At 39.1% G+C, this 14704-nt stretch overlaps 1 long non-coding RNA gene across 3 annotated transcripts in view; it reads right to left on the reverse strand.

Annotated features, from left to right (window-relative positions):
- LOC134355672 (uncharacterized) overlaps nucleotides 1–11229 on the reverse strand; it is a 140887-nt gene extending 129658 nt beyond the window's left edge. For all 3 annotated transcript variants that reach the window (XR_010020153.1, XR_010020154.1, XR_010020155.1), the window contains exon 1: nucleotides 11118–11229. This is a non-coding gene — a long non-coding RNA (uncharacterized LOC134355672). The remainder of the gene's footprint in view (nucleotides 1–11117) is intronic.
- Nucleotides 11230–14704: the final 3475 nt, after the last annotated feature.

A 14704-nucleotide genomic window follows, 5' to 3' on the forward strand; every position in this document is an offset into this window, starting at 1 on the left:
AAACAATTTAATATTCATAAATCTAAATATCAATCAGCCACCTTCCACATTATGTCATTGAATACATTTAGCTTCTCATTGTTCCTTTACTGCAACTTTCTTTTCATATGTTTCATTTCATGTAAGATTAAACAGAATTAATTTTTTTGTTTCTTGTTGTTGTATTGCAAGGTTTTCATCTTGGCTTCCAAACGTTATCGGCAGCAATTATGAATGAGTGATAGAAAAAATGACTTCACTTCAAAAAAAAAAGACATGTCATTCCTTGTTATGGGAAATGGAGGCGGATGAAAAAGTTGGGGGATTCAAAATTGCAATTTTTGAAAACAAAATCTTTCAGTTTCCTATAATGCACTTCTGTTGCAGAAGTAGCTCTTTTCAAAAGATTCAAAGTCAACTACGCTGGTCGCCTGTACGGTGATAGTGCAGAACATGAATAATTTGTAAACATTCAAATACATCTGAATTAAGCCAGGATGAATTTGGAAGGATTCTGGAGGCCATCACTTGTAGTTATGGTAACAGTATTACCATAGCAACACTCTGAGTACTGAACTTGCACTGGTCAAATAAAATCAATTATAGGACTGGGAAATATGAACAGATTGCATAAGCAAGCTTTCTCATTAAGATTATATTTCTGAGGCTAACCAAAATCAACTTCATTGTAGAAAACTTCCATTCTTTGAAAATGATGTCAGCTGAATGCTGCTATTTTATCATCCAACATGGATACACCTGGATTAAAAAACAACATGATACCTCATATTGTAGAAACCAATACAAATGAGATAATTGGCTACTGATAGCAACAGTATAATGCAGGTGGATAACAATTTTAAAGAGAAGCTTCCAAGTATTCCAGAAATACTCTAGAAAACCACATCATTTGGAGATGTGCGGATGCTACATACTGGAGAACCAGGTGAGGATTCGGCACAGTGAACCATTTCTTGGCAAAACTCTGTGACTGAAGTACGTAATCGCTAAAGACAAAGAAAGCCTGGGCAAGTTTAATTTTGTCTAGCCATTGATGGTCTGCAACTTAAATACAGGCAAGGCCAATGGCCCTGTCATCTGACCGACCTTTACTCAATATCACAATCTGAATTGAAGTGATTAATATTTTTAAGAAGTGGAAGTTGGCGTTTGCTGCACACTCTGAGGACTGCAATGGATGGCCTCCCCAGACCACTAGGCAACAAAACCGTGCCAGAGCTACTGCTGTGAATCGCACCCCTGACAGCAGAGAGGTAGCAGGTTTCCCAGACAACAAGTACCTTTACACAAGAGAATCCACAGTGTCTAGCTTATGCTGTTTTCAGCTGCTGATTCAATATTCACCATACATGGGATGAACTGATTGATAATATTTTGCTAAGTATCCTATAAAAATTGCCAGTTATAATCACCAAGATTTCCATTATTATCCCAGAAGAGTATGTTGAAAATGAAACCAGCACTGTGAGAGTGTATATCACATATAGATGTGATAAATGGTTTCCAATTAGTAGAGGGGAAAATCTTACCCTGGGGAATTTTTTTGAATACAGTAGACTGAGTCACTCAGTGACTGCTGAGTTTTCAGCTCTTTCTTGTGCAATATATTTTATATTTCACAGTTTGGTGTTGAGTAAGTAAATGAAGGTTTTAACAAAATATGTGCTGTACAGAAAACACAAACTATCACTTCCTATTCATGTATAATTAAAGGTTTGTCCAGTTAACCAAATTGTGAAGTTATCCAAATATAAACAATTTCTTATTCATTATGAATATAAATCTTTTTTATTTTCCTGTCAACAGACTTCATGTTTCAAAGCCTTCTGAAAGATCCTCTCCTAAAATCAAACCGTTTTGGCTCCCACCCGATATATAATTCAGCATGTTCTTTTTAGAATACTGCGAAGTTCATCTCTATGTGAAGATTGGTTTGTATGTTTAAGGTATTTGTATGTCATTGCGAAAGCCCCCATCCCTGACAAATAATGAAATCACACTGGGTGACACAGCAGTATCGGTAGTAGAGCTGCTGTCTAGCAGATCCAATGACCCCCATGTTAAATCCAGACTTCCAGTTCTGTCCCTGAGCAGTTTGCACGTTCTGTCTTTGACCATATAGTTTGCCTCTAGGTGTTCCAATTTCCTTTCACATCTCAAAGACATGAGGGCTAGCAGATTAATTGGCTCCGGTAAGCTATCCCTAGTGAACAGGTGTGGTAGAATCTGAAGAGAGATGATGGAAATACAGGGAGAAATAAAATGAGTTAGGATAGGATTAGAATGTAAAGGGCACTGCTCTCTGAACCAAAGGGGCTGTTCCTGAGTCTCTCCAAGACTCTATAACCCATGAAGCACCAATACATGAAGCCTTTACATCCTGATCTCAGTGCTTCTAAATGACAACCATTAGACCATGCTGTCATTTGTCCATTTCACTCATCAATATTTTGCACCACCCAGCAAATTCCTCTTACTTATCTTGTTTGTGCTACCAAGTCTGTTGATCTCTCCCTCTACATCCGAAGGCTGCCAAACCCTACCCTGTGGATTTCCATAATGAATCCAATGAAACATTTACCAAATAATAAAGGATTTTAAAATTTATATGTTCTTCCCTTTTTGTGAAATTAGAATCAAAAAAGAATTCAGACGCTAAAATTCAGAAACAAGAGGAAATAGAGGAAACATTCAGAAGATCAGCACCTGTGGAAAGAGAAGTAGAATTTTAGTAGAAGACAACCTGAATCAGTGTTGGAAATAATATTATTTTTCATTGAGAAATGCTTGACTATATTAAGATCTAGGTAGTGAAAACAGCAGAACAGAGTCAAAAATGAATTAAATTGAGGATTCTTAAAATGCTTTTTAACCTAAAGCACAGTGAGAACATGAACTTCCTTGAACAAAGACTAGTTGAGATGAATGGTACAGAACAAGATTAGCATTTGAAGGATAAGAGATTAGAAGTGTATGCTGACAGAGTTAGATTAGTTAGATTTACAATTTGGTCCCAGAAACCACAATGTACTAATGAGCGAGCTGTTCCAGTTCCATTTACCAAGTAAGGTGGAAAATTGCCCAGGTCCATTTTTTTCCACAAGAAGTTATCCAATCGAGCTAAACATAAGCCCGTCAGTCTGTTGGCAATCAGCAACAAAGCAATAAAGTCACTGTCAGCAGTGTTCTCTACAATGTTGCTTGCTATCCATCAGTGCACAGGAGATGGATAGCCCAGCTAAAAGAAGTGTCAGGGGCTGAAAACTGAAAGGCTTGTAGGCTTCTCTGGAGAGTTTTGAGCTTCTTTGGGTGAAGATTAAATTGCTGACGATCAAGCTGGGTTCCTTGAAATCCTGATCAAAATGAGAATGTAGGGGATTGAGAGGAGATTTGCTGGAGGTATGCAAAATTATGAAGGGCTTAAATTGGGCACTTGCAAGCAGGCTTCTTCCACTGAGGTTAGTCTACGGCTAGAGGTCATAGTTTAAGGCGAACATGAGGGGAAGCTTCTTCACTCAGAGGGTCATGAGCGTGTGGAACGAGCTGCCAGTGCAGGTGGTGCATGCGAGCTCAGTGGCAACACTTAAGAGAAGTTTGGATAGGTACATGGATGGTAAGGTATGAAGGGCTATGGTCCCAGTGCAGGTCGATGGGAGTAGATAGTTTAAATGTTTTGACATGGGCCAGATGGGCTGAAGGGCCTGTTTCTGTGCTGTACCTTTCTATGACTCTATGACCTTAACAAACAAACAGAATTCTGGGAGTGTGGTGAGAATGACTACCCTCGGCATCAAGATACATTTGGCCATGTGTGACACAGAAAAGGTTTGCACCATTGGCACTCCTTGGATATGGTGCCCATCTCCAGTTCACCTTAAACAGCTAATCTGTGCTCCTCTGCAACATATCCCATTTCCACAAAAGTTACTACTTAAATGGACAAGGAAAGAGCCACAAAGAAACTCCCAATATCTGTAAGGATCCCTTCAATCATAGACCAGCTTTTCTTTGGAAGTATATATTCATCATTAGTGGGTCAAAATTCTATAAATCCCTACCAATCAGCACTGTCAAGGTACTTTCACCACAAGAGTTCCAGCAGGTCACTACCATTATCCAAGGGCAATTAGGGGTGGATAATAGAATAAGAGCAGCAAAGAATCTTCTGGAAGAACTCACACAGTGGGTCAAACTGCACCTGTGGATGAGAGGAAATGTTGATATTTTGGGTAAAAGCTCTGCATCAGGACCTTGGTGATACTTGACCTGATGAGTTCTTCCAGCAGATTATTTATTGCTCCAGATTTTGGCATATATAATCTCATGTGTGCCAATAATAAAGTTGTCCTTGACAGCCACATCAACGCCTGCTGAATGAACATAAAATTGTAACATACACAAAATGCTGGAGGATCGCAGCAGGCTAGGTATCATTGAAAATGAGGAATAAACAGTCAATGTTTCAGGCCAAGACCCTGCTCAAAACATCAACAGTTAGTCTTCTCTGCTGATGCTGTCTGACCTGCTAAGTTTCTCCAGTATTTTGTGTGTTGTTACTCTACAGTTCTAGCATCTGCAAAACCTCCTGTGCTAATAAAATAGTATTTTTGTTTTGGCTTCAAGAATAATTGTTGACTACATAACACCTCATAGGCCTGATTTTATTCTCAGAAGTCAATGAATATGTTGTAAAAAAAAGATCTCTCCTACTCTGTACATAGTTTTCTTCTTTTGATTGTTCTTTCTTTCCTCTCCTTTCTATAAGTGTATACCTCAGATAAGTATTATGTGGAGATTTGTGACAAATATGATTATATGATATATATGTACAATGTCTGAAATACATCTTGTGGAAATGTTTGTTTGATGATTAAGTTCAATAAAAAATAAGTCACAAAAAAAAGAATAATTATTGACTCTAAAAAGCACTATTTAATCTTACACTGTAACCTGAAAGGAAAAATGGAGTCTCAATTTAGTGACAGCATTGACTGTGTGGAACTTCCTTGATACAGTGAAGGAATGTTAACTTAGATTTTGTGCCGAAATGTAGACTTTAGATCTAGTGTTTGGATGTCTGGATATAGGCTTGATCCCACAAAGTGATGACTCAGAGGCAAGGCTGCTGCTTGTGGAGCCCATGTGGTAAAGGTTAAGAGCATCAGTAAGCAATGCTGTGAATGTGGAAGAAGATAATTCAATCTTCCAAGAGCCCACAGATTGAAGTTTGAAGGTCAGCTCAAGGACAAGCAGTCAACAATTTTTCATGCTCTCACCTCTGCCTGGGCAAATAATTTCAGAAAGGTAAATCAATATTCATCTTTACTAGAGAAATCCAAAGAATTACATAAGATCAGCTCCCTTTGTTTTCAGATCCTGCGTTCTAATGGCAGAAGCATGCAGACATGAAAATGTAAAAATGCATTTATTCTATTTTGATGTTTTATTTGGTGCAACAGTCTAATTGTAAGGCAGTACTACAATAATTCAGAATTATTTATCAGGCTAACCTGCCTTCAACAAGTTGTTCATCTCTAGCAATTGGTAGTTAAGAAACAGAAGAAAGGGAAGATAGAGAATTAAAGAATTTAATGGCTTTCTGCAGTTTAAGACTGTTATTTTTTTCTCGCAGCCACAGTCATCTGGTGTGGGTAACAGGAGATTCCCTTCTTTGCTTTCTCTGTCTGTCTAATTCTGTGGTTTGTCTTTTTTTTTTTCGTTTTTTGGCTTCTCCCTGCAAGTTGAGTCACCCCGCTTCCTGTGTACTTCCCAAGCTGGTTTGAAGAGGAAGTACATTTAACCTAACCATTCTCACTCTAGGCGTTGATTTCTTACCTCACTGATGGCTGGTGAATGACTTGCTTGCAATGCAAGCCAAAAATACTACTTGTGGCAAAGTACAATTCTGTTAATTTAAAATGGGTTTAATTCAGCTGAAGACTAACAAGTTGAGTCCCTCCAATGAAAGAATGAATTAAAGAAACCCACAGTAAATGCAAACCATGTAAAATGTACTATACCTATTATATACATCTTATTGTCCACACAGACACTTCCACAATTGTCTCAAAGACTCACAAGACTCAATATAGAATTGATCATAGACTACGGGAAGGGTAAGTCAAGAGAATCATAACATTCCTCATTGAAGGACAGTGGTGGAGAGGGTGAACAGCTCCAAGTTCCTGGGCATCAACATCTCAGCGGATCTGAGATGTTGACAAAAAGAAGGCATGCCAGCGGCTCTACTTCATTAGGACTTTGAGGAGACTTAATATGTCACCAAAATTCCATAGGTGTACAGTGGAGAGCATTCTGGCTGGTCACATTGCTGTAAGGAACCACCAATGCACAGGAGCGTAAGAGACTCAGAGGGTTGTAGGCTTAACTAGTTCCATCATGGGCACAATACTTCTCGCCATCAAGTGCCTCAAGAAAACAGCATCCACTATTAAGGACCCTCGCCATCTGGAACGTGTCCTCTTCATGTTATTGCCATTGGGGAAGAGGTAAAGGAGTCTGAAGACTCTCACTCAAAATCTTATGAACAGCTTCTTCCCCTCCAACATCAGATTTCTGAATAGTTCATGAACACAACCACGTTATTCACCTTTAGTACTATTTATTTATTTTATAACAGATAGCACTTCTTATGTCTTGCCCTGTTCATCACGGCAAAACAACAAATTTCCTGACATATGCCAATGATAATAAATCTGGTTTTGATTCTCATTCTGATACAACTTTACCAGCGTCACTTCATCCTTGGCCCTAAAATACTCTTCAGATATCTGGATTCCTCCTTTTCTGGCCTTTTGTGTGTACTCAATTTCATTCAAGTGCTTTTGAAGGGTGTGCTCTCTCTATATTTAAATCAAGATCTGGACAATTAGATTTCATTTCTGGGATTTGGGCCTTGCTGGGAAGGCACGGCTTTGTTGCCTTTAGCTAATTGCTCTGGAAAAGATAGAGTCCACCATCTAGACCATGCTCACTTCTCACTGCTGCCAGCAGGAAGGAGGTGCGGGAGCCTTAGGTCCTGTACCACCAGGTTCAGGAACAGTTATTACACCCCAATTATCAGGCCCCTAAGCCAGCATGGAAAAGGTCACTCACCTAACACTGAACTGATTCCACAATTTAAAGACTCACTCCTAAGGGCTCAATAACTCATGTTCTCAGTATTATCTACCTATCTCTTTATTTTTTTTTTGTATTTGCAATGTTTGTCTTCTTTAGGTTGTTTATCATTCTTTCTGTGTAGCTTTTTTTATTGATTCTATTGTATTTCTTTGTTCTACTGTGAATGTCTGCAAGAAAATGGATTAGAGTAGTATATGGTGACATATATGTACTTGGAAAAGAAATTTATTTTGAACTTTAAACTTTGTGAGCAGCCTTCTTCAACTGCTGCAGCTCTTCTTGTAAAAGACCTTCCACGGTGCTGTTGCGTGTGAAGTTCCGGGATGCAACATGAATAAACACCCACATAGTTCCAAGTTCTGAGTAAGATATTGAGCAGAACTTGTGGGTGGTGGTGTTCCCATCTACTGGCTGCCCTCATCTTTCTTGGTGACAGAAGTCACAAGTTATCGGAGTAACCTGGGTAAATAGCATCCCTTCCTAAACCTTCCCACTACTCATTTTAAGCTGACCTCTTTTTATTAAAATTTTAGTTGTTTACCATTACAGTTCCTCACACAGCTCAGTCAAAATTTGATGGATAACAAATCAGTGAGTACCTTGAGATCCTCTGTTAAATTAAAGATGTTATATAAAACTCAGCTAAAATGGTTCTTTCTTGAAGCATAAAGTAACGGTGACTATTCTCGGAGCTAGAAAGCTTCTCATACACTATAAAGTGAATGTTAAAATTACATGGCAGATATTGTTTGAGAAATTTCAAGTCTAAAATGAAGTGAACTTAGGATCTGTCCTTAAATATTTTCTTGGATAAATTATCCTTCCAAGTTCTTATGTTTGGGATGGGTTTGTCGACTGGTGTTTTTCAACGTGACAGTGTGGCATTGTGCATTCTGAACTTGATACTAAAGCCTTTCCCAATTGACCCCAAATCATTTAAAAGCGAAGTAATATAACAGCTGGTAAAACAAAGCTCAATGTGAATCCTTACTCTGCAGAAGAAAAATAAACAACATGATCAGACTCATTCAGGCCAGCCTATCTGTAATGTTTTGCAACTCCAGAAACTAAGCAAAAAAAAACACAGGAGCCAGAATACTTGTCCACTTCGGTTTTTTTCCCCCTCTTTAGTGAAGTACTTACATATGACGCGGTGCCATAATGACGTATGCCATTCACATGCTTCTTACATACAATCGATAATGAATTATGTAAGCAAGCAAAGAATGTTAAATGAAAGAATATATTTAAAATATTATTGCAATATTGAGTACACTATCTTATAAACACTAATTACAACATAAGACACAGGAGCAGAATTATGACATTTGTCCCATCAAGTCCCCTCCATTATTCAATTATGGCTGATTATTCTCCCTCTCAACCCCATTCTCCTGCCTTCTCCCTGTAACCTCTGACAATCTTACTAATCAAGAACCTGTCAATCTCCAATTTAAATATACCCAGTGATTTGGCCTCCAAAGTCATATGTGGCAATGAATTCCACAGAGCCTGGCTGAAGACTTATCTCTGTTTTTAATGGGCAATCTTCTATTCTGAGGCTGTGCATTCCACTCCTGAACTCCCCTACTATTGAAAACATCCTCTCCATGTTCATTCTATCCAGGCCTTTCAATATTCAGGGGCTTAAATGAGATCCGCCCCCTCCCCCCCACTTATTCTTCTAAACTTCAGTGAGTACAGGCCGACAGTCCTCCAATGTTCTTTATATTTACCCCCCTTCATTCCTGAAAGTCATTCTCGTAAACCTCCTGTAGACCCTCTACAATGTCAGCACATCCTTTCTTAAATATGAGGCCCAAAACTGCTCACAATACTCCATATGTGGTCTGATCAATGCCTTTTAATGTCTTAGCATTAGATCCTTGTCTTTGCATTTTAGTCCTCTTGAAATGAATGCTAACAATGCACTTGTCTTCCTTACTACCAACTTCACATGCAAGTTAGCCTTAAGGGAATCTTACATTAGGCATCCCAAGTCCCTCTGCACACCTGACTTCTGAATTTACTCCCTGTTTAAAAAATAGTCGACACCTTTATCTCTCCAATCAAAGTGCATGGCCATACACTTCCCTATGCTGTATCCCATCTGCCACTTCTTAGCCCATTTTCCTTATCTGTCCATGTCCTTCTGCAGACTCTCTGTTTCCTCAGCACTATCTGGTCCCCACTTATAATTGTATCACCCACAAACATGGTCATAAAGTAATCAATTCCATCATTAAGATGAGTAAAATTTAACATGAAAATTAGCGGACCCAGCGCCAACCCCTGTGGAACACCACTAGTCACCAGCAACCAACCAGAAAAGGCCCCTTTTATTCTTACTCATTGCCATCTCCTCATCACAAGTGCGCAAATTTATGCAAGTGATGGGTTTCTCTTTCCTAAATGAAAGCAAAATATAAGCATTCTCCTGCATTCACTTTCAGCCTGCTACAGATTTGACTTTGCAAGCATTATTTTTTAAGGAGCTATCAAAATATGTGTTTCTCGTTATCTCCCTATCTCAAAATGGAAGGATTAGTGCCAAATGCTCCCTTCTAAGCATCCAGCACTATGGACTCTGAAAACAAATGACAGAAGAACAAATCTGGAGCTTTAGAAGAAAGAACAAAAAATTGTTCATTGACATTTCAAATACCTTTAGTCCACTTTAAAAGAAATCATGAATGCATTTTCATGAAATTTTAAAACGCTTACATTCAAATCTTTTCAATAGAAAACTTTCTGCAGAAGTTACATACAGGTGTGATACCATACTCTAAATTTCATTTAAAACAGCTGTATCAATCTCACCTCAATAATACCAAACTTACCAATGCCCTTCGGCACACAAAGTTGTAATGTGCATTATTAATGTAATTTTTAAAAATATTTAAGCAACCATAATGTTGCACCTATGAAATCATTCTGAAAACATTTGAAGCTATTTGGAAGAGAAATAGCAACTGCCACCCTCAGACCAAAGCTTGCCTCAATCCCCACCAACGATAACTCTCAGTAGTTCACTCCCATTAAGCTCTGGTTCACAACTGGCCCCCATCCTACCTGTCTGCTTGCTGCCTCTTTGTTAGTCTCAGATTGCCCCACTGAGACACCTGCAAATCCTTTGAAGTAATAATGGTTTTTGCATTTTGTTTCATGGCACTTCGCCCCTACTCAAAAGAAGTAGTTTCTTCTTCTGCCACCTTTGGTTCTGTTTTGCCCTAATCACTCTCTGCTCTAGTCCAATTACATTGATGTCCTCTGCTCCCACGTTCCCCAAAGATCTCGGTAACTTGGTCTATCTTGTTATGAATGTTATATGCATTCATTCACTTTTGTTGACTCTATTTGCTGCTGTGTAGGTATATTGGCAAACCCTATCCTTCCTATCACACTCTGGTTCTCAATACCCACATCATAAGCATATAATACCATAGTGCCCTTTCTTTTTGCGATACTAAATTTTCTTCCGTCCAAACTTTCACCCATAATCCACTCCCCCCCCCCAACACACACTATGTAACACACATAAGAGTTGCTGGTGAACGCAGCAGGCCAGGCAGCATCTCTAGGAAGAGGTGCAGTCGACGTTTCAGGCCGAGACCCTTCGTCTAGTCCTGACGAAGGGTCTCGGCCTGAAACGTCGACTGCACCTCTTCCTAGAGATGCTGCCTGGCCTGCTGCGTTCACCAGCAACTTTTATGTGTGTTACTTGAATTTCTAGCATCTGCAGAATTCCTGTTGTTTACACACTATGTAATCTAAAGATCAACACAGACCTACATATTCAATTTACTAGGGTACTGCATGAGCCAGTGGAAACAGCTCACTATCCCTGATGCTAGTGCCAGTATCTCGGGACTCAAAATCACTTACACCCACTATTAAGCCATCTTTCAAATCCCTAATCTGGCAACCCTATGAAATTCTGCAGGCCGCTCTAGTAGTAATACCGAAATTGTTACCTTTCTTGAGGCGCTTTGAATAGCCCCTACACTTCCTCAGGAAAACCTCATTCTTAGTTCAACCTGTCATTTGATCTGTCGGTCTGCCCACTGCTCAAACATGATCTTTAATCAGCGCAAGATCTTGCCAACACCTACTTATTAATCCTGAAACATGATCATCACTGAAAAAAAATATAGGACTTGGTGAATGTATGACAGCATAAGTGTAAGAAAGTTAACCAAACGGCTGGTTATCTATGCAGTTGCAACTGACAATATTTAACTCCAGTCAGCCTCATTTAGAGGAAGCACAATATCCTGTAGAGGAACAGTGGCTCTTCCTTAAACTATCTGGTAGTTGCTTTATTTTAAAATGGTGACCGAAACAGCCCCCAGCTGCTGCAGCAGAATCCACCTTTTGCAATTATATTCGCGCAGATATCTTCAACATTACTCTGTGCTTCACAGTCAAAGGAGTAGAAAGGTTGTATTTAACTTGCATGATGGACGTGGCTGACAGCTTTCCCAGTGGAGCAAAGAAAAAGAAAACCTGCAGGAGTTACATTTTAATATTTAAATATGAATACAAGTAAATGTTAAAAAGAGCAGAGGCAGAACATGACTGATCATTTCAAGAGGATGTATATTTTCACGTTATAATTAGTGATTGGTTAAACTGATTAAAATAGATTTAAAGCCATTTGAATTATAATTCTTCTTAAATATATTACCAACTACATTTTGCTTATTCCTTTGCAGATAATAATTCAAAAAATAATGTTGACAGTTCCATTGGGACTGTTGGAAATTGTTATCTGAAATCTATCCTGATGTTAAGTGTATAAAATCCTTGCCAAAAAAACCTTGACTTTCATGAAATGAGCCTCCATGAGCAGACAACGAATTAATAATTGGCAAGTTGGCTTTGAAAAGCAAAGCAGGTTGTGAACTTGTTATGAACGTCAATGATGAACCAATTAGAAGTGACGAATTAGCATGCAACATATTTTATCCTTCTAAGTAGCCAGCCAACCCTCCCACAGATAATGCATTATAATGTATTTACTAATGAATTTAGGCAAATCTGTGCTGCTTAATAGTTTAACAATGGAAATTTGGTGCAGTTTCAGAAAATGTCAGAAATAATATTGTAAGATAAATCTGCAATGAGGGATAGTTGCATCATTTCATAACAGGCAGCAGTGTGCTAAAGACATCAGGTGGCAAGAAACTGTCACTACACTAATTGATTACTGAATATAAAAAGTTCGTTTTTCTGGTTGTTGCAAATCTGCACCATTTACATTTGCAGAAATCAACAGATTCGCTTTTGAACAGGTTTGCCCTATATTTTGAACAGATACTATTTTACACAAAAAATATTGCTCTGCGCAGGATGTTTCCCCTATTTATGGAAATACTCCTTTAGCTCTATAATTTGAGCATTTTATGAAATGTTACCGAACTGATAATAATCTGACAAATTTGTAATTCCGATCCACTTTAAGCCTTGCATGTGTCAGTCACTCTTCCCCGCTGAAATGGATCCTCCACACTGTGCATTATGAGCCCAGTCTCCACAGCAATAACAATAACGTATTTACACAGTACCTTCAATATAGCGTAGAGCCCCAGGGTTTCACAGGAGTTATTGAACAAAACCTGACACCAGGTCACAAAAGGAGATATTAAGGCACTTGCCAAAGAAACTTGGTCAAAGAGGTTTGTTTTAAAGAGTGACTTGAAGGATGAGGAAGGGTAGCAAGGTAGAGGGAGGAAATTCTCTGCCCCATGCAAATATTTGAACATTTCAGTTTAGAACATTCTATAATTCTAATTCTCTCTAAGCCAGTGGAAATACAGCACACAATGTTGTGCCAACCTTTTAATCTACTCCAAGATCAATCAAACCCTTTCCTCCCACTTAGTTCTCCATTGTTCTTTCATCCATATCAAATACATAGCAAATTATAGAGAAATTACTCAAACATTTTCATGCTATGTCACTATTTGGAGAGTAAGCCTTTAGATAAATTCAGGACCAAAGTAGAATTCTTGAGCATAGGGGTACAAAAGTTTATGAGAAACAGGTAGAGAAGACTTTTTGGGTCTATATACTGTATCCAAGATATCGCAATGCACACAGTCATATCCAAAGCCCAGACACCATTCTTGCAATGTTTCTCTCTCACCAGAGCTTTACTTTGAGGTGCTCCTTCACACATTCAGGTTCCCACTCACTACACCCGAACCTCAAACTCTCTCCAAATACGAACCCAACCTACCCCATGAACTTGCCCCTCCCAACCCTCAACATCTGCCTTGACCCCGATAGCCACTTCCAGCACTTCCTTGGCATTCCCTCCCCATTCTAACCCCTCACTGACACTCCAGAATCCTAGATCCCCATCCCTGGAACCCACATGCACTAGAATCCACAGCACATTGTGAAAATTTCTCCTGGACCACTACGTACTGCATCTTTAATCCACTTTTCCAGGGATCGGGTACATTTTGGAACATAGGTTTCAATTCTGGTTGCTTTATCACTTTATAGATTTCTGAAAACATTTTTATGCAAGCTAATTATTTCTAATTTACCCACAACTTTGCCAAAACAGTAAGACAAACAAAGAAATTTGAAAATGAAGATGACAAAATGAAAACTGTGCTGCCACTCCTGATGCTGATGTAGATTAAAGTACAATGCAGGGATGGCGTGCAGGTGGGGATAAAGAGAGATTCAGATTCAGATTCATTGAGGTATCACACGTACATTGAAACATACAGTGAAATGTGTCATTTGCGCTAACGATAAACACAACCTAAGGAAGTACTAGGGGCAGCCTGCAAGTGTCGCCACTCATTCCAGCACCAACGTAGCATGACTACAATACTCAACGGAAAAACACAAGCAACAAAACAACAGCAGCAAAACAAGCCCCTTCCCCCTCTCACACCCACCCAGATCCACAGATACTGGACCTCTGACTTCCCCTGTGAATTCGCAGACTCGCAGACTTGGGTGCAAGGTGCAAATTAAAGGTAACAGAGATTTGGATGAACTGGTGAATAATGGAAAGCCAGCAAGAAAACATTGGAAGCTACACGTAAAGACAATGAAGGAATGTATAAGGGCATCAGCAGAATAAAAGCTAAACAGGCAGTGTTGGATTTTAAAAAGCTGCAAGAGCTATTGTCACTGGCTAACAAACAATGCTACCCCATTAATAATAGTCCAAAGTGAGAAATAGCCCAATACTGTACAATTGCCAATTAATCAGGATGTGAAAAGCACAGGTCCCATGAAACATGGAAGTGTTTCCTCCATCTCTTCCCAAAATTTGAACATTTATAATAAGTGGCACTGCTATACGTAGCTGTGTGCATTTTCTCTCGTAGGCAGTCCCTTGGGGTGGAAGATAACTTGCTTTCACTTCATTTCTGTGGTTCTGAGGTAACTTAGCCCTTTACAGAATCTGTGGATTCTACCATAGAACGAGCTCGAGAGGGAAGGTTGGAGGGTCGTTTCAATGCCGTCTGCAACTTGCTTTTGCATGTTTTCATCATAGAAACTCAAGGTGTTCAGTACTTTCCCAGATGCT

The sequence above is a fragment of the Mobula hypostoma genome, chromosome 13 (assembly GCF_963921235.1).
Source record: "Mobula hypostoma chromosome 13, sMobHyp1.1, whole genome shotgun sequence".
NCBI classification, from domain to species: domain Eukaryota; kingdom Metazoa; phylum Chordata; class Chondrichthyes; order Myliobatiformes; family Myliobatidae; genus Mobula; species Mobula hypostoma.